Genomic DNA, 25,530 nt, shown 5'->3' on the forward strand with positions numbered 1-25,530 from the left:
TGTTGTTTCTTACTCAACAGTGACAGCATGAAGATGGATGGAGAACCTCTCCTAGGACAACAGACTGAGAGACTTGAGATTTTTCATCCTTGAGGAGAACAGCTTCTGAGGAGACCTTCTATCAGCCTTCCACTACCTAAAGATGGCAACAAGAGAGCTGGAGACGGACTTTTACAAGGGCAGGTAGTGACAGAACAAGGTGGAATGGTTGGAATGGTTCAAGTTGAAAGAAGAGAAGATTTTGATTGGATATCACTGAAAAAGAAAAAATATTGTGAAAGTGCTGAGACATTGGAACAGGTTGCCTGGAGAACTTGTGGATGCTCCATCCCTTGAAGTGTTCAAGGCCAAGTTGAATGGAGGCTTGAGCAACCTGTAAGTGGCTTGAGCAACCTAGTGGAAGATGCCCCTGCCCACGGTGGGGATTGGAACAAGGGTATCTCTAAGGTCCCTGCCAATCCAACCCTTTTTGTGATTCTCTGCAATTTTTTTTCTGAACATTATAAAACCAGATAGGGTCAGCGAGAAGTACAACCAAAGTAAAAATGTACTAAAAATGTAGAATGCAATTTTATGTATGAAAAGATGTATTTCTCTCTGTATGTGTCTCATAATTAGGATTTCCTCCCCACTGCTTGTGGTAATTACACACACATATAGCAAGTTGCAGAGCTCAAGGAAAGCTGCATCTCTTCACATTACTCTCTGTTTACTAGGGTTTTGCAGGTTTTTTGTGTCATTGTCTGACAAAAAGTGTTGCAATTGCCAAGGATTCTGGTGAGAGCAGCAGAATACTTCTGCAATGTCACTCAGTGTGACCAGGAGTGGTTTTAATTTTATGGATGAACATTTAACTTATGCAGTGCTCTTTAAATCAATGTAGTAGGTACACACATTAATAATTAATATTGAAATACAATATAAAATGTTACAATGCTGCACATTTAATCCAATATAGTTACACCAAAGCTGAGTTTGGCCCACTGTATTGACTTTTGCAGACAAAAACAGAAGCACAAATAACCCAGAAGCTGAGAGGAAAATATATTAAAATATAAATATATTAAAAAACTATATATATATATATATATTAAAAAACTGAAAAAATAAGTGTATGAAAGAATGGATTAAAACCTGAAATACAAAGCATTTATTTCTGTGTAAATATAGCATTTGGAAAGTGCTTGTACAATGCAATAGCAGTACTTCCCTTACAGACGTATGTGTGTTGAAAAAGAAAGGCAAAAAACAGCTTGTGGTAAGGTAGGGTGAATGTCAGCAATAACCAGGTTCACTGCAGAGAAGTACACCTAGCAGTTAGTCTTTTGTTTTAATAAGCCCTCTGAAGCTGGAATTTTCACAAGTGCTTTCAAATTAGCTCTGCACCTTCTTTGTTGTATGAGGACAGCCTGTGTGTGCATCTATTACCCACATGATGAATGTCAAAAAAGGCAAAATGCAAATTCAAGCTGCAGCCAATTAAAACTGGACTGGAAGATGTGTCAGGGGACTGTGGAGCAGCCGCAGCTCCCTGCTGGTTACTGGTGAGCCCGTGGTCTGTGCTTTCAGCTGCAGGCTTGCTCGCATCCCCCACCCCCAACAAGTCCCAAAGCAAACACACCATGCACTGAGAGCTTGCCTTGCCAGGCATCCCCAGGGACCTGGTTTGCTTAGTGCAGCACTGGGAGAGAGTACAGACCCCAGAGCAGCTGAAATGTGAGATCATTTCTGGACAAAGTCCCAAACAATGAGTGCTCTCCACCTGCTTGAATGCATAACTCCACAAGAAAAATAGTGTAAAAACCTGTTTGTATTGAGACAAAACAAAATCAAGCAGCTTAAACCTTAGAGTCAATGTGGTTGTTTCTGTCTTCTTGAACCCTGTAATCCTGACATTGACCCCCTGCATCACCACTCACCTTCATTTTCATGCTTAACACTTGCAGGCAGGATCTGTTTTGACACAGTGAATTACTGGGAGACAGAAAGCTTTGCCCCAGTCAAGAAATCGAATAGTCATATCCCTCAGCTATAATGCAATTTACTTCCCACAAAGTTAATAATCTTTCCATGTAAAATTACACATACAAACTTCCCATATTGTCTTTCCTTACCTTATCCCCAGGCATCATATAATATTTGCAACCCCAAAGAGATAAAACATTGCAGCTGCTCCAAAATGTTCAGAAGTTGACTCACAAGAGTCCCTGTGGTCTTTACACTTTGTTCTGGAGCTTTTAGTGACACTAAATTGTTCACAGACAAACAAGAGTATGATAGCAAGATTGCAGAACAGAGAAACGGCAAACATGAACTAATGACTCTTAAGACAACACAGTAAGCAGCAATTTATTTCAAGAATGATTTTAAACAACAAATCTTCTCTGCTCCAAACATAACACTTGATCTAGACAGTGGTTTGTATTTGGATCAGAATAGGTTGAAGAAGAAACCTTTAGGGAATAAACAACTCTTTCCCCATGGATATTTCATATCACCATCTCTTCCTCTACACTTCTATTTTGCAATGGTCTGAGTTCTGTTGTACAAGTGGCTTTTCTGAGAAAGGAAATTGTATTGGACAAAAGTCAGAAGCATCCAGGGGAAGTCTAGGCAGATTTCATGCCCCTGCTTTACGATTCAATGTTCCCAGGAAGCAGGCTATTGGAGCCTCACCTTGTGGCACAGAGGCACTGATGTTTCATGTTCAGTTACAGCTGTGAAAGTAAAATTTGCATCTCTTTCATTCACAACAGCCAAGAGGAATTAGGTACAAATGGATAAAGCCACACTTAGTTTCTTACTCAAAGCAAAAACATCATTGCTGTTTGCTCACACCAGCCTCTACCTTCATAAAAGATCATCACACATTCACATCAATATATCCAGCTACAGCAAAAGTTTGTAATGCTGGGCATTGCTGCCCTACAGGTGGTAGTAGAAAGTCAAATAGAGGAGTACTGGGCCAAGTAAAGAGGCCAGTAGAAGTTGGAGGTTGCTGAGAAGGGAGACTGAGAAGACAATGAGGTCTGCCTTCCTGGAGGATACCAGCAGGAGCAAGAGGGGCTCCTCATTGCCTCAAAAGCATTTCAACAAAAGGGTCACTTTCTCTATCCTTCATGAAACTTTGACATTTCCCTTGCTCAGGAATAAGAACTGGTTTTTGGACCATGGGTGGTGCTCCAGCACAGGTTTATCCCATCTTTGGCCTGTCCTAACTGAAAGGGATGATCAGAGTGTTCACAATGAGATGAGAGCAAAGCCAAAACAGATCACCCATGCACACCTGCAAAGCCAAGGCTTCAATTTACTCAGTACTCTGGCTGGATACTCCTGGGGTGGAAAAATGCTATTTTTTATTGTCTGAAATAATAATATTCCCACTCCAATCTCCACACCTTTCAGCACTGATTTGGCTATAAAAGTAAAGATGCTATCTGGCCCTGCTCTCTTCCCACAACTTCTCTGCAATTTAAGGACTCTGCTGTGTAGTGTCTGTGTGTAGTCCCTTGCTGGAACCAGCAGCAGCAGCAGGAGGTCTGGGGTAGAGACAGGCTGCCAGGTCTCACCAGGTCCACCATCATGGCATGATGCTGGGGCTCTAGAGGAAGGAGGAAATTAGTGACACGAGGGCCTCTTGACAATCAGCAGCTATGGAACAAAGTTAGTACATTGCTGCAGAACCATGGAAAGCATTTCATGCACTGCCTGTGTGAAACCTCTGTTGCCATTTTCCAAATGCAAAAGCTATTATTATGACTTTTGCAGCTCCATAATGTCACACAAATAAAGCCTTGAACCTAGGTTTGCTGTTTTTTTTGGGGGTAGAGTTAATTTTCTTCACAGGGGCTGGTATGAGGCTGTGTTTTGGTCTTGTGCTATGTTTTGGTCTTAGCAGTGCTAAGCCTGCTCAGCAGGCTTTTCTGCTTCTTGTACTTGCACTCTGGCAAGGAAGCTGGGGAATGCTTGGGAGGCTGGGAAGAGACAGAACCAGGACAGGTGACCCAAACTGACCAAAGGGATATTCCAGACCATGTGACATCATGCTTAGGGTAAAAAGTGGGGAGAAGAAGAAAAAAGGAGGGGACATTTGGAGTGACAGAGTTTTATCTTCACAAGTAACCATTATGTGAGATGGGGCCCTGCTCTCCTGGAGATGGCTGAACACCTGCCTGCTCATGGGAAGTATGGAATAAATTCCTTGTGGTTTTTTTTCTGCTTGCATGTGAAGCTTTGCTTTTCCTATAAAACTGTTTTTTTATGTCAATCCATGAGTTTTCCAGCTTTCACCCTTCTGATCCTCTCCCCAGGAGGAGAGGATTGGCTGATGGCAGAGTGAGCAGCTGCATGGGCTTGGCTACTGGCTGGGGCTAAACCATGATATTGGGTCAATACCCAGAGAGGAAGAGACCAGATAACCTCTTCCATGGGCCTTCTCTGGTGCCCTACCCTGGACCATCAGCCCCTCATCCGTCACTGCATTTTGGACAAGCTTCCAAGAGCAGTGACACAGGCAAGCTTCCTTCTGCACACAGAGACAGAGGTATTCACTGACAAGTTTGTTGTGTTCAGTTATTGTTTCCATTGATGCTTTCACAGATCCTAAGTTAATATATTTTTCTCCTGTCTAGTACAATGACCTGTATTAAGTTTTTTCATGCAAATCAATCATCTACTTATTTCCCTCTGCATGTGCTCCTTTCAACAACAGATTGATAATGGGAACACATAGACAGAAACCATATGATTAAGCCTTCATCTCAGAGGACATTGTAGTATCTGTCCTCTCTTTATTTCTGTCCTTAAGCAAGGATATTGCCTTTCTCAAGGATAAAGAAAAGAGAAAGGAGAAGCAGGGGAAAAGGCTAGCTTCCTGAAATCTGACCCATTTGAGAGTTTTTATACTTAAGCTATTATAAAAATAATTTCTTCTACTCACATACAAGGCTACAGTCACACATAGTTGCTTGTCTTGGCTACTACATCTTAATGATCTCCCAGACTGTCCTAACATGAGGCTGTGGTGCGTGGCATCTCTTGGCTGGACATGCCTCAGCACTCACACTTTGGGAGCATCATGTTTTAAATACATCCTTGTGTCCATAAAAGGGAAAAAAGAGTTTCCTGACATGACAGTGAAGGCTCAGAAGGAAATTCTTTGAAGGAAGAATTTGAAGGCAGAGGAAAGGTTAATGAAATGTGTGAGGCCACAGAAAGAATTTTCTATCTGTCTCCAGTGCTAGTTGGGTATTTACACTGAAGCAAATAAAGAAAATTAAAAATTAATAAAACATTAGGTACCAGACATTGAATCAGAATTGTGGCGCTGGAGCAATGTTGTCTGGACAATGAAGCATTACACAAGCTAAAAATCTGATTGCTGTTGGGGTAGAACATGGATTTTGTAGAAGAGTTCTCTCTGCAGCACTGCTCCTTTTGTTCACAGTTTGCCTAATTTGGTACTTTTGTTAGTGGGAAAACAGTCTCATACTCTCATTGTTGCTATTTTAATGCACGAGCTTGCACTCCTCAAAGGGCTGGGGGGTAGAGAACACACACCTATTGCTGCATAATCAGGCACGGTGACTACAACAGGAATGATGCATGGCCCAGGAACCCTTGCTGCTCATGGCTCATGTCTCCAGTAGAATCCAGGGAGAATCCAGCCAGGGAATCACACCTGTCCTAAATATTCAGGGATGGGCCAGTCTGTGCCTGGGTACAGGAGCTGCTGCCTCCCCAGTGTAATGCAAGACACCTCTTTCCTGCTGCTCATTGCTGGAGTTCTGCCATGGATCTGTGCAAGTACAGCAGCACCTGCAGATTAGAAACTTATTCAAAAATGTAAGATGAGAGTTTCTATTTCCTGGTATTTATGTATTTCCAGAGGGCAAGGAAGATACCTAAAAACTAAATGCACGGCTCAGTAAGACAGAAGAATTGAGAAATACAAAGCCATGTTTGTTGGGAATGTATAATTGTTTGGCACCTGCTACTAAGGTTTTTCACACCAGCAGAAAAAGGAGGAAGAAGAACATGGAAGGGAACACCTTCACTCTGGAAACACATAAATCATAGAGTTAAGTGGCTCACGAAACCACCTTTCTTTAATGCTGTTGACAAGAAATCAAGGACTTACCTAAAATAATAACTCACAATTTGTAGCAACAGCTGTTCAAAATTGTTTTGCTATGTTTTATCCAGCTAATGAGCCTAAATCACTGCTTTGGTCATAGCAATGGTTAGATTCAGATTGCTGTTGCAAATTCATCAATTTAATAATTTCAAAAACAGTTTCCCAACACTGTTGCAAATTACTGGCATAATTCCCGCACTTCTGCAGAGTGGAGCACAACCTGCATTTTCAGAGCCAGGCAGAGCCGCTCAGAACCCGTAGTCAGAAGCCACAGCAGCTCATCTCAAACCCCACAGCCTGGCTATCACTGCCCTCTACCTTGGGAACCTCCACTGGATGATCCAGTGGGACAGCTGGAACTGGAGAGCAGAAAGATGGTGTTTCCCGTGTTATGTTGTGTGCTGTCCTTATTTCCCGTGCAGGCACCACAGAGATTACCAGACCGTCAGAGAAAGGAGGGATAACGCACACACCTGCTCCTCATTGCCAAACAGCAGGAAAACCCAAAGTGCAGATGTTTAGCTCAGGGGACACTTGCCAGACTCACAGATTGGAACTGTAGGGGGTCTTGGGGTCCCAAGACTGAGAAACAGTAAAACGCTGCTAATATTCACATGACATAACAGAGAGCCAAATACAGAGTGGGATAATTCACAACAGAGACCCAAACCTGCTGATAATACATGGACTACAATATTTCTGACAGTAATTTCATTCTCTGTATTTTATATAAGATGAAATCTTATGAAAATGGAAATCTTATGAAAAATAACCGAAAACAAGTGACGGATTATAAGAAAGAATCAAACAAAGGTTAAAAGAAAGAAGGGTAGATTTTCTGCTTCTTCCCTCCTATGCGTATATACAGAATGGCATACTTTCAATTGTGAAACCATTTCTTAAGCAGTTTATCTCATAAAACTCATTATGCAGCTTAAGTTTAAAAAAGAGGATATTTTCCTTATAGTCACCTTCTCTAGAACTGCTTTGAAAATTACTGGAAAAAGGCATTATTCAGGAGTTACATGTTCCTCCACCCTAAAGGGAAGGAGCTTCACAGGATCCAAAACAATAACTGAACTACATTGTGAAAGGTGAAAACTATCATTATGGTAAAACATTTAATTTAAAAAAGCCATGAGTTTTGACAATGTTATAAGTTTTCATTATGCAGGGCACATACCAGCTTCCCATCAAATGGGATTATAAAAGGCCTTATTTTCTGGAAAGGTTAATTTGTGATTGCCCATATCAGAACCTTTTCATGTGTGTCTCAATGCTGCTTCATTCATTGCTGCATACTGGTTTAGATCAGAAACTCATCCACTATTACCATTTTCAAGCTCCCACTCTAACCAATTATAATAAAAAGGAATGCAAAAGACCATCCTAGATTCTGCTTTAAGAGACTGATTTTTGGATATATTTAACATGCTCATATTAACTGAAGCTCATTTTAACTGAAGTTCCTTCAGGATCTTCACTAGGTTATCAAGAGATAACCCCTGTTATTGGCAATGCAGTTGTTACAAGATGCTTGCCTTGGCCATGAGGCAGACAGGGAATGTGTGAAAGTATTTGTTGTACATCCATCTTCAGCTTTGCAGAAATTGTCCACTAACAAAATCACATTTTCTTCAATACTTGAGAATTTAACACTAGCAACCCTTCTGGCAAAAATGACTAATTATCAGATTAGTTAAAAAAAAGAGAATGTCATTATTAATGTATCTGATCACACAGAAAGGCTCAAACTGAATATCTGGTTCTCTCTACAAAACCACTGTATAAAGACTTCCTTTATAAACATTTCTCAGTGCTTCATTCCATATTTCCACCATACAAAAAACTAATAAGTATTCTCACAGATATAAAATATTTAGAATACTTTTTAACTTCTGCAAAATGTTATTTTTATACAGCCATAATTATAATGAAATATTTTTCCTTACTTATTTTACTACATGCTAAACATAGTTGGTTTTGAATTCCAAAAATTAAACCACTCCAAAAGTCCATTTGAAGACATTAGTGCTACAACTAAAATATAAAACTTGTTCATATTTTTCTTGTCCTGAAATATTTAAAGCTGAGCTTCAATTGGCAAATGAGTCACTCCTTGTCTTGGGTCACTGTCTCCTATTTAGTTGATTTATTTCTCAAGATGGAAATTCTTCGCTGAGAAGAAACTGAAATTTGGAGCAGAGCTAAATAACACATCTGAAATGAAATCTTCTGTTTGAGATTTTGAAGCATTGTACCTCTGCTTATGCATCTGTAATGCTCATAATGGAAAGGTATGAAGAGGACAAGATTTATGGGGTCAGTGTGGGTGCTAGGGGCCTGTGGATATGGGCATGCAGTTGAAATGACCCAGAGAGAAGGCTGCCAGGCAGGAGTGTGACCATTGCTGCAGCCAGCTGCCTCCAGCAGGCTCACAAGCTTCCAGAGAGCTTCCAGAGGTCGGTGCAAATATTTCCCCAGGTGCAGCAGCCAGAGAACAAGGGAAAGCTGAAGCCACAGAGGCTCACTGCATCACATCACTCCTGTTATACTGCTGGACTGTAAAGGCAAATTTGAAGCAAAAACAAAAACAAAAAACAAACAAACAAAAAAAACACCAACAAAAAAAAAAAAAAAAAAAAAAAAAAAAAAACAAAAACAAAAACAAAAACAAAAAACCCCAAAACCAAAAACCACCACCAAAACCAAAATATCCAAACCGAAAAGGCAGCACTCCAATATCTGAAAAGTATTATCCAAATAGTTCCTGCTGGCCTAAAACAAATCGCTGACAACTAACCTGTATAATTCCACCTTTTGGCATTTCAGGCTTTTTGTATCCTGTACATTTATCCTGATTTACTTACTGCTTGCATCAAGCCAATATTAGTCTGGTATGCTTAATGTAGAGAACAGAGAGCGAGAATCAACTAATGTTAAACATAAGCTCTATTTATGTATTTTCAAGCGATCAAGTTAATCTGAGTGTACATCTTGAGTGTGACAGTCACTAATCTGCCACAGCAGTTCACACCCCTTTAAAGAAGATATTCTACACCTAGAAGGTGCAGAGAAGTGATTCTGCACAGATCTATGAAGATAACAATAACTGCCATAAGGCTTTATGGATACTTCTCAACTATAAGGCACCATGAAAATGGAGCAGATGATAAAAGACATTCCAGTCTAGCTTCTAGCAAAGCTTGTGAATGGGTTCTTGCTAAGAAATGTGAAGATGATGACAAAGTGACTTAGAATGTCTGGATTATAATGCTATTCATAGTCTTACCCTTGGTGATAAATTAAGTATGTTTTATTCAAGATTTTCACATAGATGAATTATATATTTTGATCATAAAAAAATTCACATATTGCCTCCATATAGTATTCCCTCTTAGCAGAGGATAAAACTGGAGTCTTGTGCTGCATTATGAATTTTTTTATCTGTAAGGAGTGTGCTACAGCCAAACAGCTTGAATCTTGACAATAGATTATATTTTGTAGATGATTTTGGAACACAGCATGAGAAACACTATCTATTTAGAGATTAATAGAAAAGTAGAGTGAAATTTACTTCTAGATAATTGTTCCACTTAGTTGATAAACTATGCAGCAAAATACACCATAGATAATCATAATTTAATCCTAAAGACTGTAACATATTCTGTATTACTTTTATTCATCTGCCAGAAGTGTTTCAGATGATAAAAAAATCATTTTTTAAAATGTGAACATGCCTGAATACCAAAGCATCCTCTCACAAGAAAGTTATGGCTTCTTCCTGCTGCTGAAAGGCTAAGCATGTCTATCAGGTATTATATTTTACTTCTGAATACCAGGTAAATTGGAAAAATCTGACTTTGCATGCATTAATGTACACAAACCATGCATTCCTTGAAGAAAAAGTTGAGGCCCAAAGGTTGCTTCAGCATATTGATTTGTTCTAAAGTTAACAAAGTATTTGTTTGGGAACAACTTCTCATCAAGTGGAGACTGGAAAGTGATTTCACTCCATCATAAATCCAGTCTCAGGCCTGATTGCATTTTATGAACAGAATTAGCAATTGAAACAGGCTACTCTTGTTTTATTCTGTCCCATTTTTCATTTTGTAGAAAAAGATGCTGGCCTCCCAATATCTCAAGTTTGCCATGAGGTTTGGTAGCACTTGTTTATATCCATATTATTGTATGCTGAGAAACACAGAAGTGTTTTTGTATGCATCTTTTAAGACCTTTGCACCATTTATATCCATTTAAGTACCATTTAAAATAGTAATATGAAAATCAAGGTGACTGAGCTTTCATTTTTGAAGTGCAGAAATTATACTTCAGTAAAAATGTATCTTAGTACAGACAGCAAGGAAGAATTAAGAATTCATATTAGAACCATTGACACATAAAATGTATGCACTTAACATAACAGACTGTCCTCTTTCCTGTTCCTGTACCATCTTCTGTATTCAACACCCAGGACAGATGTAGTCTGAATTCAATCAGTCAATAGTAGGAAAGTGAAATTCCCTCTCCACTGTAAAAGGATCAGGGTGTAAAAGGATCAGGCTGTGATCACCTTCCCTCCCCAGGAAGCAAGAGGCTTTACCCCATTTCCATGGCTGGGGTACATGGCCTTTCCTCCACACAGCAGGCTGCAACTGCACAGGCTCCACTAACAGCGTGTTCCCTGAGCTGTGGATGTTCCCCATTTCTCCTCTCCTAGTACACCATGCTGCTATGCTGGAATTGCTGGGATCTTTGCAAACCTTTGTCTTGGAATATTTCATTGTCTGTACAGATCTCTGCATCAGATGGCATGTTCCCATTTTCCCCCTAAACCCTGTGGAATAGCACCTTGCATTGAAATGGAAAACGCTGCACTGGTTGTACAGATGCTGTATTGGGCAATGACTGGTTTCCAATAACTGGAACTGGTAAAAAATATTGCCCAGTACAGTGTCTGAGCAGAAAATATTGTTTACCTGAAAGAGAGCCCAAGAGACTTTTAACCACAGTTGTGGATCTGGCTTATGGGCTTTGGAGTGCTCAGCTGGCACCTATGTTTTTTTCCAATGTGAAGAATCAGTAAAATTGTACCCTCTGTGACCTTTACTCCTTGAGTCTTGCCACAATTTTTCCTTTAACTGTGATCTTTCCAAAGGCAAAACTGCACTTGTCAGAAGCTTGTGAGAGGCAAACACTGCTCTACACACCCTCTGGACTGAACACAAAAGAGGACACTGCTTGTTGTTACCAGACATAATTCATTAATTTGTGAATTTTAGAGACAAATTTTCCTATGCAAATCTTATTATGACAGGCTCTTTCCTTCCATCATTTAGGAGATTTTTTCCAATGGGCCAGCAGCAATTCTCACTGCCACAGCAATAACAGCCAGTCAGTCATGTATTTTCACAGACTGGATTTTAAGAACATGTCCCTGAAGGGAACAGCTTTGAATAGCTTAGTCGGAATTGTATTTAGCAACTCTCTTTTGACCCTGGAACAGAGAGGGCTTGAGTCAGCAAGTCTGCAGTGACTGTGTTTCTACAGACTTCTTCACTCAAAGAAAAGTCATGGATGGCATGTTTGAGATATTTAATTATGGCATTCAAACATCTCACCTCATTTATCAGCAAGCAACCTAGCAAAGACCACAGCTGACGTAGCAGTTGCCTTATCTGCTTTCTCTAAAGTTAAAGCAGAACTATAGTCCTTCCTTTCCTGCTTTAGATATAGTGGCATTTTGAAAAAGCTGTTCTTTTCCCGGCAGCACAGTATATAAATAAATTCTTCTTCTCAGAGGTATATGTTACACCCAATTGAAAATTTAATTTTACATATAAAATATACTTCTGAAACATGAGGTGGAGGGCCCTTGATGCTGGGAAATTTTCTCCTCTGTTGTTTTTCTCTACAATCCAGGAACAAGAAGATCACTGTGTCTAAACCCAACCACTACAGCCAAGCACAAGCTGTTGTTTTTTGTTTGGTTGGGCTTTTTGTTTTGGTTTTTTTGTGGGGTTGGTTTATTTCTTTGTTTGTTTGTTTGTTTTGTGGTGTCCCTTGTATTTTGAGCTACACTACTACCCAGCACTGCAGTGTATATTCTCACAAAACTGCTACTAGCTCCTGCATCCCTTGGAAATTGAAAACCAAGCTGTGACTCAGCAAAACACCAATCAAACTGGAAAATAATATAATATCCAACCCAGAGTAAACCGCAAGTAACTCAAAACCCAAAGGACAATAAGCATGGAAGAAAATCACTACTTTTCTATGGAAGAATATTCTTCGTTAGAATGGCATCATCCATCACTAGCTGTTACAGCAGTTAAAGTAAAAACAGCCACAAACACATCAATATCTCAAATGATACTGTATCATTCTTTCTTCCTATATGCACAACAAGCTAAAAATAGATAACTCTATTAGTGCTCGATTTTTACAGTGCCTTGTTCCTGCCAGCCCAAGATTTCACTCTCTAAAAGCTTTTTAAAAGGCAAGCTTCATTTGAGCCTGGCTTTGGTCAAACTGACAGCTACCTTGTGAAATTCCCAAGCTGGTGACTTTAGTCCTTTCCTGATTTCAGACAGCTTCTAGGTAATGAAAGTTTTAACCTTCCCCTTACCTGGCCACCTTAGTGAAGCAGAGAGCCATCAACAGAGAGGACTTGTGCAGGGTGCATAGTTTGCCTTTTCTCTTACAGGCTGGTTAAGAAAACTCTGAGCCTATAGTGAACTCTGGAGGAAACAGAGAGGAAATAGTTTGATTGTGCTGATTAATTTCTGAGGACCCTAAGGAAGCCAAAAGGGTTTCTACACAAACTGGGAGGTGCCTGGTTAGACCAGCCAACTATTCCCAGCTATAAGCTTCTTCCAGTGATTTTGTTCATGAAAAACAGCACAGACCTCACTCCACACAGCAAAACATGAACTTACTCCTACACACTATCTAATTAATCTCAGTGGAGAGTGAATCTCAAAATGTCAGCTCCTGCAAGTCATTCTGACATATATCAGCTAAGAATCTGCCTTCTAAAGGCCCTCAAGAGGACACTAAATGCATTCCAGTATGACATTCTCCATCACTGATGCATGTTGAAGGAGAACTCTATTGTAAAAGGGTGAATGGGGAAGTTAGTGCAAGGTTGCAAACACTAAGTGCTGTAAAGTCTAAATATCATCTTGTAAAATACTTCTATTTCGGCAGTACCTAAGTCAGAACTGTGAGACACAGTTATTTCTCACCCATATGCAGAACAATCTGCAACACTCTGCACACAACCCTTGCATTTCTTCACCTGCTTTTTAGTTATTATTTTTTCCTTAGAGTTTTTCTGTAATGAAGTCAAAGATGAAAGAAACAGACTACTGTATCCAGAAAAGGCAAAAGAAAATCAGGAGCATGAGGAAAGCATTTACAAGATTGTTCCATTATTTTTTGACATAATGTTCCTGAATGAGTCTCATCTCAGGCCATCTCCATGCCACCCTGGGGTAACACACAGCTTCCACCACCTCCCATTTTGCACTAGCAGTGGCCATAGCCAGATACCCAAGTCAACAGCAATTGCTGAAAGGCTCAGCTGGGCTCCTGTCCCTGAGACCCAGCTGAGTCTTTTTGGATAACTGCTCTTCAGAGCTTGCCAGACTGTCAGGTTTTGCTCCTGCCCACATGCAGAACAGCCACACTCTTTAGGATCATTCTCAAAAGCATTGAAAAAGGACTCCTTACAAAGCATACACCTTGTCAGGAGCTGGTGCAGGCAATGTTACATTTTCTGTAACATCTCCCATGATTCCATCATTTCAGACAAACATCACCCAGAGGCTGTCTCTAGCTTCTCTAAAGCACAGGTAGCAGGACTGAGCTGTACCTGCAACTCTCATCCACCCTGAGTAATAGGATGGGGAAAAGGAAAGGAAGCCCTCCCCTTCCTTCCCACCTCTGTACTGGGTCCCTGTCTGCCTCAAGCCCAGTAACATGCTCAGCTGCTTCATGGTGTGCCCACAGAAAAACTGCTATTTTACATCCATGGGAGATGGAACTAAATCAAAGAGCCCAGACCCAGAGCTGAATTCCCCATGACCATGGTGTATACTGGTCTGAGGGCTTCCTTCCATGTGCCACCAAGGCCAAAGACACTCTGCTGCAGGCTAATCCTAAAAAAAAAAATCAGTATTATGCTTTTAAAAACAGTGTATTTCTCCTCCTTGACTAGAAAAATGAAGGCAATTACACAATTTTTAGAAAGAGAGAGCAAAAAGGAACTTCAGTGCCCCAGGCAGCAATGCTAAAGCAGATGGTAAGATGTGCTGCAGGGAGAGATAACCACAAGGATTATAACAGCAAACCATGAGCCCTGACTATTATCAAATAACTACTGAAGTAGAAGAATCTGTCTGAAATCCAGTGACATACGGACTAAGGCTGAAATTTATGAAAGCAATGCTTTGTTGATGTTTCCACAAGGAACATGGACATGCCAACTACCAGAAAAAAAACATGTCTTGTCAGCGTAGATTCAATAGGCTACATTTAAAAGGATTTTTGGTGTCAGGTTCAAACAACAGTTTAAAAAACTGGAGACCTATTACCTCAACAGCTTGTGGAAAATTAGCCTGGATAATGTTCACTTATGTTAATACTTGCGCAATGCCCTTGTGAAATGCAGAATGCCCACCCAAAACCCCCTGGACACCCGTGTGGGGGAGCAGCAGCAGCAGATGCTTTCCTCTTTAAGATACAAAGGCTCAAAGCATTAGCAGCTAAGCTTTGCCCGAGCTTCATTTAACTAAAGCGTGAGGGTGATTTTTATGGGAATCGTGCCCTCTGTTGATGCAGGTGAAGCACTTTACTAAGATGTGTTGCTGGCTGAGGTATGGCTGCTTCAGTAAGACATGTTCATAGCTAGGAAAAGGTTGGTTCTGCTTGTTTGTATAGATTTTTAATGATATTTTTCAAGCCCACGGCAGACATCACCTGAAAGGTCTTCATAGAAATGCATTAACCTGAAGAAGTTTTTCTGGTCACTACTCATGAATTTTTCTCCTGGGATGAGCATGAGAAGAGCAAGCCCACGTGTCCATCTCCCTCTGGTGACCATACACCTGAGATAAGAATAACTGTCTTGAGCAAACAGGAGCAGACAAGGTCATGCACTGCTATGTGGGTGTGTCGCACCATTTGCAGGATTTCAGTGTCTGACTTGAAAAACAGAGCAAGAATGAGAAGACTAATAACAAATTAAATTTATATCACAAATTGAGGCTTCACAAAGTATCTGTATTTCCTCATTTGTTCCTTCAGACATTTGTATTTTCCAAATCATACTTCTAACAAATATTGTCTCCCCCAAAATGTCAGAGGAGACAATGAAACTGTTCAAATGTACCATATTCAGCATACAGAATATGCCAATATAGCAATACAGAATACACATGAATTTTCCTTCAAGAATGTTCTTTAAGCAAGGCTTTCTAAACAAGTATTTTATCCCTCTGGTGTATAAGACTGTATTACATTAGCTCAGGTTAGATGTACAATTAAATCATTGGGAGAGCCTCTCCAAGCACTCTCTTTGGCTTTCTACTCTGTAGACTTTTCTAACAAGACCCAAGTGTTGTGTTCATTAGGGAGATTTCTCATGGCATTCACCCCAAACATTTCTGAAGTCTCCCTGCTCTATGCTGTTTTTGGATCCCTTTATTCTACAAACCTCTATATGTTTTTTCATGTTTGTCATGCTTGTTGGAGCTGAAAGCCATCCTTCCCAGAATCCAGCCATAGATGCATTATTTAATATCCTATGATATGCATCTTTTATATTTTCATTTAAAAAAATAAAAACATTACAAGCAGTGATTTCAAACCTTAGTGCAATTCTTGGAAGCGAGTCTCAAGCAGATTGGCTGCAGGGTATGTGCACAGACACACACTTGGATGGAAAAAATCTGGAGTTCTGTAAAGACTTGCTATTTCCATCTGAGAAGTGAATATGTTATCAGAGATCAAGACATAAAGCTTGGGAAACAGCTAGTGTGGTTCAGACTTACAAACTTAAAGCCAGGAAATCTGGCATCTGCCCAGCAACAATACTGGCTGATTCTCAACAGGAAGGGAAAAGTCTCATAAGGATCAAGGAAACTTTGGAAATGTTAATTAAATGTTGAAGTTAAGATTTTAAGTCAATGCACTTGGCCTGACCCCCTGTTTGCATTGCTGCCTCTGCCTAGCAAGAGACAGCCATCTGTCATGCAGCTGCACCGGCTTTCCCAGGCCTCACCACTTCTCCTCAGGGAGAAAATATTCATCACCCAGTGCCCACATGAAGTCCCTGAAAGGGACAGGGAGGACAAACACCTGTTTCTCCTTCTTTTCTTGCCCGCCTTGTCTTGGGGTGGTTGGGACAGCTGTCCCACAGCCTGAGGACAAGCCCTGCTCATCCTGCTCAGGTAAGAAACATTAACATGGAGAGAGTTTCCAGGCTTCGGTCATATTCCTGAAGATTTAGTATAGACCAAAGGGAAAAGGAGTACCAATTCCCAACTCTCAGAGACTCCAATATATACATATGGGCAGACCTTATGGCATTTCAGTACTTAAAGGGGAACTGTAAGAAAGATGAACTCAAACTTTTTAGCAGGGTCTATTGTGACAGGATAAGGGATAATGATTTTAAAATAAAGGAGGTTCAATTTAGATGAAATTGAAAAAATTTTCTAGAATGAGGATAGTAAAACACTGGTACAGGTTGCTCAGAGAGGTGTCCCTAGTCATGGTGGGAGATTGAACTAAATTATTTTTAGAGATTCATTTGAACGCTAACCCTTCTGTGATTCTATGATTACAGACAAAAATGTATCCTGTGATGACAGCTTTGCTGAGTGCAAATAATGAAATCCAAATGGAAAAGGATCCTAAAATTCACCATTGCAATGAGACATTGCAGTGCCACTGAAAGCCCCATTGCAAAAAGATTATCTTGCTCAAACATCACAGGTGTTTTTGGAGGTGGTACAGGAGCACATTAGCGAGAAGATTGTTCATAGAAGACAATAATAGATACACAATTTCTTACTTTCTTGCTCAGCTTGTCAAGGCTGTGTACTTTATCTAAAAATAGATATAATCAAATAGTATATTCAGCCCCAATTGTTATTACAGAGCCCACTTGCATTTGCTTAGAATAGATAATTGCAATATACCATGCTATATATTGTGCTCCATTAAACATACCCACAGTCATTGTCATCACCTCGCAAATACACATACTGCTTTATTTAAGAGTTCAACATAGGAGGAATGCATAAAGGGAGAGTGTGCTAAAGACAAAACAGGCTTCTCTGTTAAGCCTTTGCCTGAGAGGAGTCTGATCAAACCTGCTTTCCCATGTTCTGTGTTAACTGGCTGACCTTGAATAGTAAGATAGTCTCTGGGAGTTTAAAAATCTCATTGAATAATTACTCATAATATATCAATTTACCTCATCAATATATCCATTTGTTTCATAGATTGGTAGAAAAATCTGGATGTTTCTAATCCAAATCCCTGCTTGAAACAGAGTTGATACCAAAATTACATGAGATTTTTCATGGCCCCACCCAAAAAGGTTTTGTATATCTCCAAGGACAGAGACAACAAAGCATCCCACAACAGCCTATTTTAGTGTAAAGACTATCAAAATGAGGGAGCCTTTCCTAGTACATGATCAGAATTTCCCCTGGTGCAAATTGTGTCCTTTTATCCTTATATCTTGAAAAAGGCTCTATGTCCACATCGTCTATAACTCTCATTAGGTACCTGGAAACAGCAGCTAGATTCCCATCATTAGATCCCCTTTCAGGCTTTTTACTCCCTGGTGAATGTGGTTTACCTCCCAGGAAAGCCAAATTCAGATCTGGTATGCTGCTCCTGGCCTCTTGCAGAGTGCTTACTGAAGTGAGAGGAAGAACATTTTCATTCACCTGAATCATCATTTTCAAGCCAACTCCTAATTACAGCTGACTATCAGGAAGGTTGATTTTAAACATCAACTTTTTTCTTCAATAACCACGATTCTTATTCTGGCCCCATATCAGGAGTGGCAAAATAACCAGAGCACAAACCACAGTTATTTTTGCTGCTTCTAGCACAGCCAAGCCCAGAAAACAGTTTCTCTAGGGACAGGACCACCCTGTGAGTCTGCCAGGCCAAGGAGTTGTGGTTGCAGATGGAAAAAACAGGAGTCTTCCATGGTATGGGGTTTTCGGAACAGCTTGTGCTTTTTCTATGCCAGTACTGATCTAGTAGTCCTTTTGATTGCCTCACATTAGGAAGACACTGAGGAAAAAAAACCTGGGCACTTGATTTATAAGCATTTTGGGAAAAGGACTGCCTTTCTTACACTTCCAGTACACCAAGCAAACTGCCAGATCTTAAACAGGGGGTTCATAAATAAGTAACTGTGTTGCTACACATATAAGGAAATACTACATATATAAAAAATCCTCAAACTTGTCTTACATTCAGAGACATCAATGGCTCAGCACTCCTCTCGAAAGAAATCCTGTTAATTTTAACATTGAGTTATGAATATAGGCCTCTTCCCTGTTTAACTTAGGGCAGATGAGGCATCTCTTCATCAGCTGTTCACACTGCTACCTGTTTTATAAATGCCAGGGTGATCAGATTTCTCCTGCTTTTTTAGATATTTCCACTGTAATTTCCTAAAATTATAAAAACATTCAAAAATTATTCATCAGTATTACAAGTGGTAATCCTACTTAAAAGGAGATAATAAACTGACTAAACTGCTTTTGAGATAGCTCTGTTCCAAGCCCTTCTGTTTGCATTGTGTGTACTATTTGCTGACCATGCAAGTGGGTGAGTGCATTGAGGATAACTGCGTGCAGGGAGCCCTGTCCTGGCCCTGCTTGCATGGGTCTGGGCTGGCTTCTTACACGGAGGCATGAGGAATAGCCATATGCCCCTGTTGCACTTACATCGGGGGCTTACCACACTCACACCCTGAGTATTTACTCATATTACTCTTCGCAAAGGAAATAATTTCTTGGAATGACAGTAGCATACATCTATGTCTTACTCAGCACATGACAGGCAAAAGCAGGCTTCTCAAAATGGGAACTAATTCATCTCATATCCTCTGTAGCTTTTCCTTTCACTTGAGCTTTTTTTTAAGCACAGATGAGTGCTAAGCCATTAGCCTAGCATATAGCAGTGCAGCACAGACAGCATTGTAGGTAACCACAGCGTGTCCTGGTGGCCAAGAAGGCAGTGGTGTCCTGGGGGCCATTAGGAAGAGCATTGCCAGCAGGTCATGGAAGGTGATCCTGCCCCCCTCTTCAGCCCTGCTGAGGCCACACCTGGAGTGCGGTGTCCAGCTCCTCAGGACAAGAGAGACATGGAACTCCTGGAGAAAGCGTGGTGAAAGTGCAAAGATGATTAAGAAACACAAGCATCAGTCTTAAGAGCTGAGGAAACTGGGCATGTTCAGCCTCAAGAGATGTTTGAGAGGGGACATCATGCAGGCCTATAAGTATCTGAAGAGTGGGAGACAAAAGGAGGGAGCCAGGCTCTTCTGGATGGTGCTGAGCAATAGGACAGGAGGCAGCAGGCAGAAACTGATGGACAGAAGTTCCAGCTGAACATGAGAAAGAACTTCATTGTGCAAGTGACCAAACACTGGAACTGATTGCCCAGAGAGGCTGTGAAGTCTCCACTCCAAAACTGTCTGGACACAATCCTGTGTCATGCACCCTGGGAGGCCCTTCTTGAGCAGGGAGGTTGGACCAGATGACCATGGTGATCTGTTTCTACCTGACCTGGTCCTGGGACTCTGTGATTCTATAACCTTTCAAAAATATTTGTTTTCTAACATCACCATCCACTCATGTTTTGTGGTGTAAGCACCCACTTATGTAACAAACAGACATGCTCATGTGTTAACATTTTTTTCTTAAGCCATCCAGAGTTCTTGAAGAATTAGGCCAAATTCTAAATTCTGATCTCAAAAACAGGTCCAGTTAGACTTTGACTTCAGTTTGCTCAAAGTTACAGATCCAGTTAGACTTTGACTTCAGTTTGCACTCGAGATTGGTCTGTATCCCAAGATCTCTTGCAACTGAAATTTCTGCTTTTCCTCCAACTGACCCTTATTACAGCACTTTGGTCAACTCAGGGGCAGGTTACTTGATGAGGCTGTGAAATACTCATATCCATCCATGGAAAGGTCTGGAGAAACCCATGGTTGGTGTTGAGCAGGGATTTGACCACAGACCCCTGGTGTTCTCCAACCTGAAGTCTGATGTGGATCTCCCTATGATTTCTCCAGTTCCAGCTTGATTCCGAAGGAAACTTCTGTAGTATCTTCTGACATGAGGATACTATACTGAAATGAGCATCTCTTGTTCTTTTGTGTGGTATCCCATCGACATACGCCCAAACTCTGTAGCAAAGGCAAATCAGCAACTTCTGGAGATGGCAGGTTTCAGTATCCTTCTTGTCAGCTTTTTGGTCAACACAGATGGTGGTCAGGGGTAAGACAAAAAGCAGAACTGTTTGCTTTTGGGGTTTTTTTAAGTGTGGGAGGAAAATTTGTTTTAAAAAATAATGCTGTCTTGATGACTGCATTAGTCTTGATTTCAAGGAAGAAAAACATGATCTTCAAGCTGTAACAACCCAGGGCCTAAGCTTGCTTCTTGGTTTCTTTGTGGTTAGAGCTCAGCCTCGGGCTGAGGGCAGAGACCTGCCCTATCTTCATGCTCTCTGCCTTTACTTCTCCTTCTTTCCCCTTTATTCAGCTTCAGACACTCACACACATCACTGAAACTGTTATAATTGCCATAATACCCCTTTCCTGCTCAACTACCTCTGCCTTTTACCCTTTCAAGGCCCCCATTAATAATCCTTTCCATCATGACCCTATTGTAATTTCCATCATCATCAGAGATGTTGCTAAAGGCTGTGCTTTACTCTGCAGAAATCAAGGAGCTCTTCTACTCCGGCCCACATGCCGCTCTTTTTGGTCTTCATTTTTCACAGCCTCCACTCTCTTTACAAAGTTGCCATGACAAGAAGTGCAGATAGTGTTTGATCTGAAGCTGTGCCACTCAGTCCTGTTATGGAACTAGGGTCCTCTCAACAGTGATATTCAGGGGAAAAAAATATCCCTTTGTTTCCCCTGGACAACTAGAATCTGTAGAATAGATGTTTTAGTGAGTTACACACAATGATGTTTAGGTTAGAAAACAGTAATTATGGTCTAGCTGTATGAAATATGCATAGTAATTAACAATGACAGCTCTTCATGGACTGAATTAACTGGGGTATATTATGGTGCTTTTTATTTGTTTTCCTAATCATCAGTCAAGTCCTAGATAAGGTGAAAAATCAGCTTTCTTCTAAAATACTCGGTTTGTTTACTATGCAGGCTTTACTGAACAGCCAGCATTAAAGTTGCATTCCTTAACTATGCCTTAGATAACAGCACCAGAAAAATAAAAACCTCAAAATATTACATTTTGCTAAAGAACTTTGATAGCTACAAAAACGTGTTGTTGCTTAATTTGGTAGCATCAGAAATACCTGCAACTCCATATTATTCAGCTTACAGTTACATTTCAAAAAATTGAGAGTGCCATTTACATAGCTGTACTAAAAAGGAAACATTCAAAGGTGGCTAAAAAAGGGCCAATTATTAGATATATTTCAAAATGAAGTATTAGTTTCCATCGGCCTACATGCTGCTTGTGGCCATCTCTTCAGCAACAACCACTTCTAACATGCAAGCTAGCTACTTGTAAAATGGCAGTGGTGCTTATTTGGGAATCTTCCAGCAGTGAAGGAAGTGATGCAGTTTCAGTCTGATTCCATACAAGCTAAGCTTAAGTTTCCTTTTGTCTTCCTTATAATTTGTCAGATGCAGAATTAATTCCACATTGTCTTATTACTTGAAGTCCAAGTAAGGCTCCAGAGATGCGGAGTGGGGCAGTTCTGTTACAAAAAGTATATCTCTCTAGAATCATAGAATCATTTATGTTGGAAAAAACTTTTAAGATCAGCAAATCCAATTATAAAGCCAGCACTGCCAGGTCCACCACTGAATCATTTCCCTAGGTGCCACATCTCCATGTCTTTAGAATAATTCTGGCCATAGTGACCATTTCCCAGGCACCTTGTTCCAATGCTTGACAGCCCATTCAGTGTAAAAATTTTTCTGAATATCCAATCTACACCTTCCCTGGCACAGATTAAGGCCATTTCTTCTAGTCCTTTCACCTGTTACCTGGGAGAGGACACCAGCCCCATGCAGCCTCCTTTCAGGCAGTGGTAGAGAGTGGTAAGGTTCCCCCGAGCCTCCTTTTTTCTAGGCTAAACATCCCCAGCTCCCTCAGCCCTCCTCATAGGACTGGTGTTCCAGACCCTTCCCCAGCTCCATGGCCTTTGTCTGGTTGTGTTCCAGAACCTTGATGTTTTACTTAGAGTGAGTGGCCCAAAACTGAGCACAGGATTTGAGGGGTGGCCTCACCAGTGCTGAGTACAGGAGGACAATCCCTGCCCTGGTCCTGCTGGCCACACCTTTGCTGGTACAGGCCAGGGTGCCACTGGCATCCTCTAGCTAACAATATGTTTTTGAGAGAACAATGGAGTCTAAAGAGGAATAATTCTTTGATGCAATGACGTTGTGTTTTGATAGCAATCTGACCAGAGGTATCTCAGTGATAAGCTACCCCATCTCATGGTATCATTTAAGGTAAATGAGAAAGCTGAACAGTTCAAAAGGGTACTAGTGATAACAATGGGGTACTGCATAGAAATTATTCAGCATAACCATATCAAGTTAGATGGGGCTTTCTGCCAGCTGGTTTAGTGGAAGATGTCCTTACCTCTAACCAGGTACTGGAAACAGACTATCTTTAAGGTCATTTTTAACCCAAGCCATTCTATGGTTCTTTGATAACCAGAGGTCATAAACTCTGGCCCCTCATTTTGATTCTCATAAATATGGGCTGGAAAGACATAAATATTTTTCTGCATTGAGCACAAATGACCACAAAAGTACAAGTCATCAACTCTGTGTGCATACAGATCACAAAAAGGCCTGAGGAATGCCTTTTTGTGAAGCTATAAACTACAGACCCCTATGTCTATTGACATCCTTTTGAAACCTTAATCAAGGAATATTATCACTGCATTTGCTGCCTCTCTAAATATTCTTCTCACTCTGGAAGAGATGTCTTTGGCAAGAAATATCCGATGTGTGTACTAAGACCACACCACCCTGGTACAAAGATATATCATATATAATCCACAGATATAAAGAAGATTAATTCTGTTCACCATAGCACAGACTTGTAAAGCCACAAGTAATAACCCTTATTTAAGGAGAAAGATGTGACTTTCTGATCTAACTGTGCCTTATCCAGGCTCAGAGCATACATCTGTGGTTTCTATCATATTGAATATACAGGGTGAGTACTATAATTACGGTAATAGGTTACTTCAATCTAACCACAGGACTGTAAATATAACATGTATTTATAAAGTACTGGAAAGGTGTCCAGATTAGCTCAGAGCAGTGCAACATTTAAATGGTGTTATTGTTCATACTAAATTAAATACCTGTCATATTAGTTGTGCCAGAACTACATCCACAGCCTGCTACTGCCATTCAGTGGGAGTTACTGATATAACACTGTGACAGCACACAGAGCAGGGTGCTAACACTGCCAAATATGAAGAGATCCTGAGAGAGAAGTCCATGACTATTTAAAGGTCTTGAAAAAGTCTTAAAACATACCAAAAAAAAAAAAAAACCCACCACAGTATGTGACAAGGTCTGTTGCAAACAAAAAGAGTGTCCTACCACCACAAGGTTTTCTCTCTCCCAAGCTTTCCTTGACAGAGGGCTGCTCGTGACCCTCATTTCTTGAAAGCCAGGAGAGTGCATATTTCTCTGTTGGTATGGTAGCAAGGCCACACAATTAACCAAACTTTTTTGGTTAAACTTAACTGGTCTCAAGAAGGTCCTACAGCAATGAAAACCCCTGTGGCTTTCTTTTTATCTTGCCCTCAGTAATGATGTAAATCAGACACCACTTATTTCTAAAACACTACATGAAGAAAAGAATTTTTAAAAGTTGGGTTCTCCAGCATGTAGCAGAAGGCCTACTACATACCACAGTTCTTTCAAAACCCACTTGCAATAAAGGGTTTGCAAATCAAAGCTGCTGCAAAGCACACAAATCTGTTTAAGAAGACTGGGGAAGAGGGTACTTCTGTGATTGGGAAAGGTACTCTTGCAGTTAATCCATATCACAACAAATTATTATCAAATGATTGTCCCCTCTTCCTAGGTTTGGCTTCAGATGGAGCTAATGTTAGTGCACAACTTTGTGTCAGTTTCAAAAATTATTTTGAAGAGCTGTTGTTTATCAAGACAGACAGGACAATCACAGAGGACAAAGGTGAAGAAATAAAAGAGGTTTCTTAATGAGCATGTGCTGTATATCACAGCAAACTGCAAGTGGTTGTACACTGCACTGGTGATGAATGCCCCCACTCACTTACTCATTTGAGTAAGTGCCGAGCAAGGCACTGGCCTCATTGGTGGGGGTGTCAGGATGGTGAGAGATGGTCCTTGCCTTGCCTTGCCTTCCCTTGCCCTTCTCTCTTTTATAATGATTCTACTATTTTCCCTGTAAATGAATTCCTACTATATTCCTCTTATATACATCTTAGGCATTAAATTATTCTAGTTTAAATTCAATTTATCCTAGCTTCATGTATAAGTTTTTCTACAAGCAGCAGCTTGCCTTCAACAGGATAATAACTTCCTTAGTTCTGTATGTCAGCCTAAGGATTTCCACACATTTCCACCAGCAAAATAAGCATTTAAAAGTCTAACCTGCATGTAAAGGTGTATTTTTAAAATCATGCTTCCACCTGTGCTAAATGTGAGCCTATGTTAACCTAAGGAGGTTTAGGATAGAGTGTTAGCAGCGTTATTGCTATTTCAGCAGCACTTTTAACTGGAGTAGCAATGCAGAGTGTGAAACAGGTACTGTCGCCTCTTCCCATCCCACTGCTCTCCTCATCAGGCAAAACCATCAGCAAGCAAAAACCAGCTTCTGGATGGGCAGTAATGCTTCATGCCTGTCCATTTCAACTACATGGCATTCTGCTTTGCATTGATCTTGATCTTGTAAAACATGATGTTAGGTGTGTAGCTAACACACGGTTAGCTTTCGCAGAAGGAGGCAAAATCCATAAATCACTTTGCATGGATAATTCTCCCACAGGAAAGAGAGGAAGATTGACAAACAACGACCTCACAAGTTAGCATGTATATCACTGCAGCAGTATCATGAACATTTTTACTGACTCCTCAGGCA

Source organism: Lonchura striata, chromosome Z (assembly GCF_046129695.1).
Source record: "Lonchura striata isolate bLonStr1 chromosome Z, bLonStr1.mat, whole genome shotgun sequence".
In the NCBI taxonomy this organism is placed as follows: domain Eukaryota; kingdom Metazoa; phylum Chordata; class Aves; order Passeriformes; family Estrildidae; genus Lonchura; species Lonchura striata.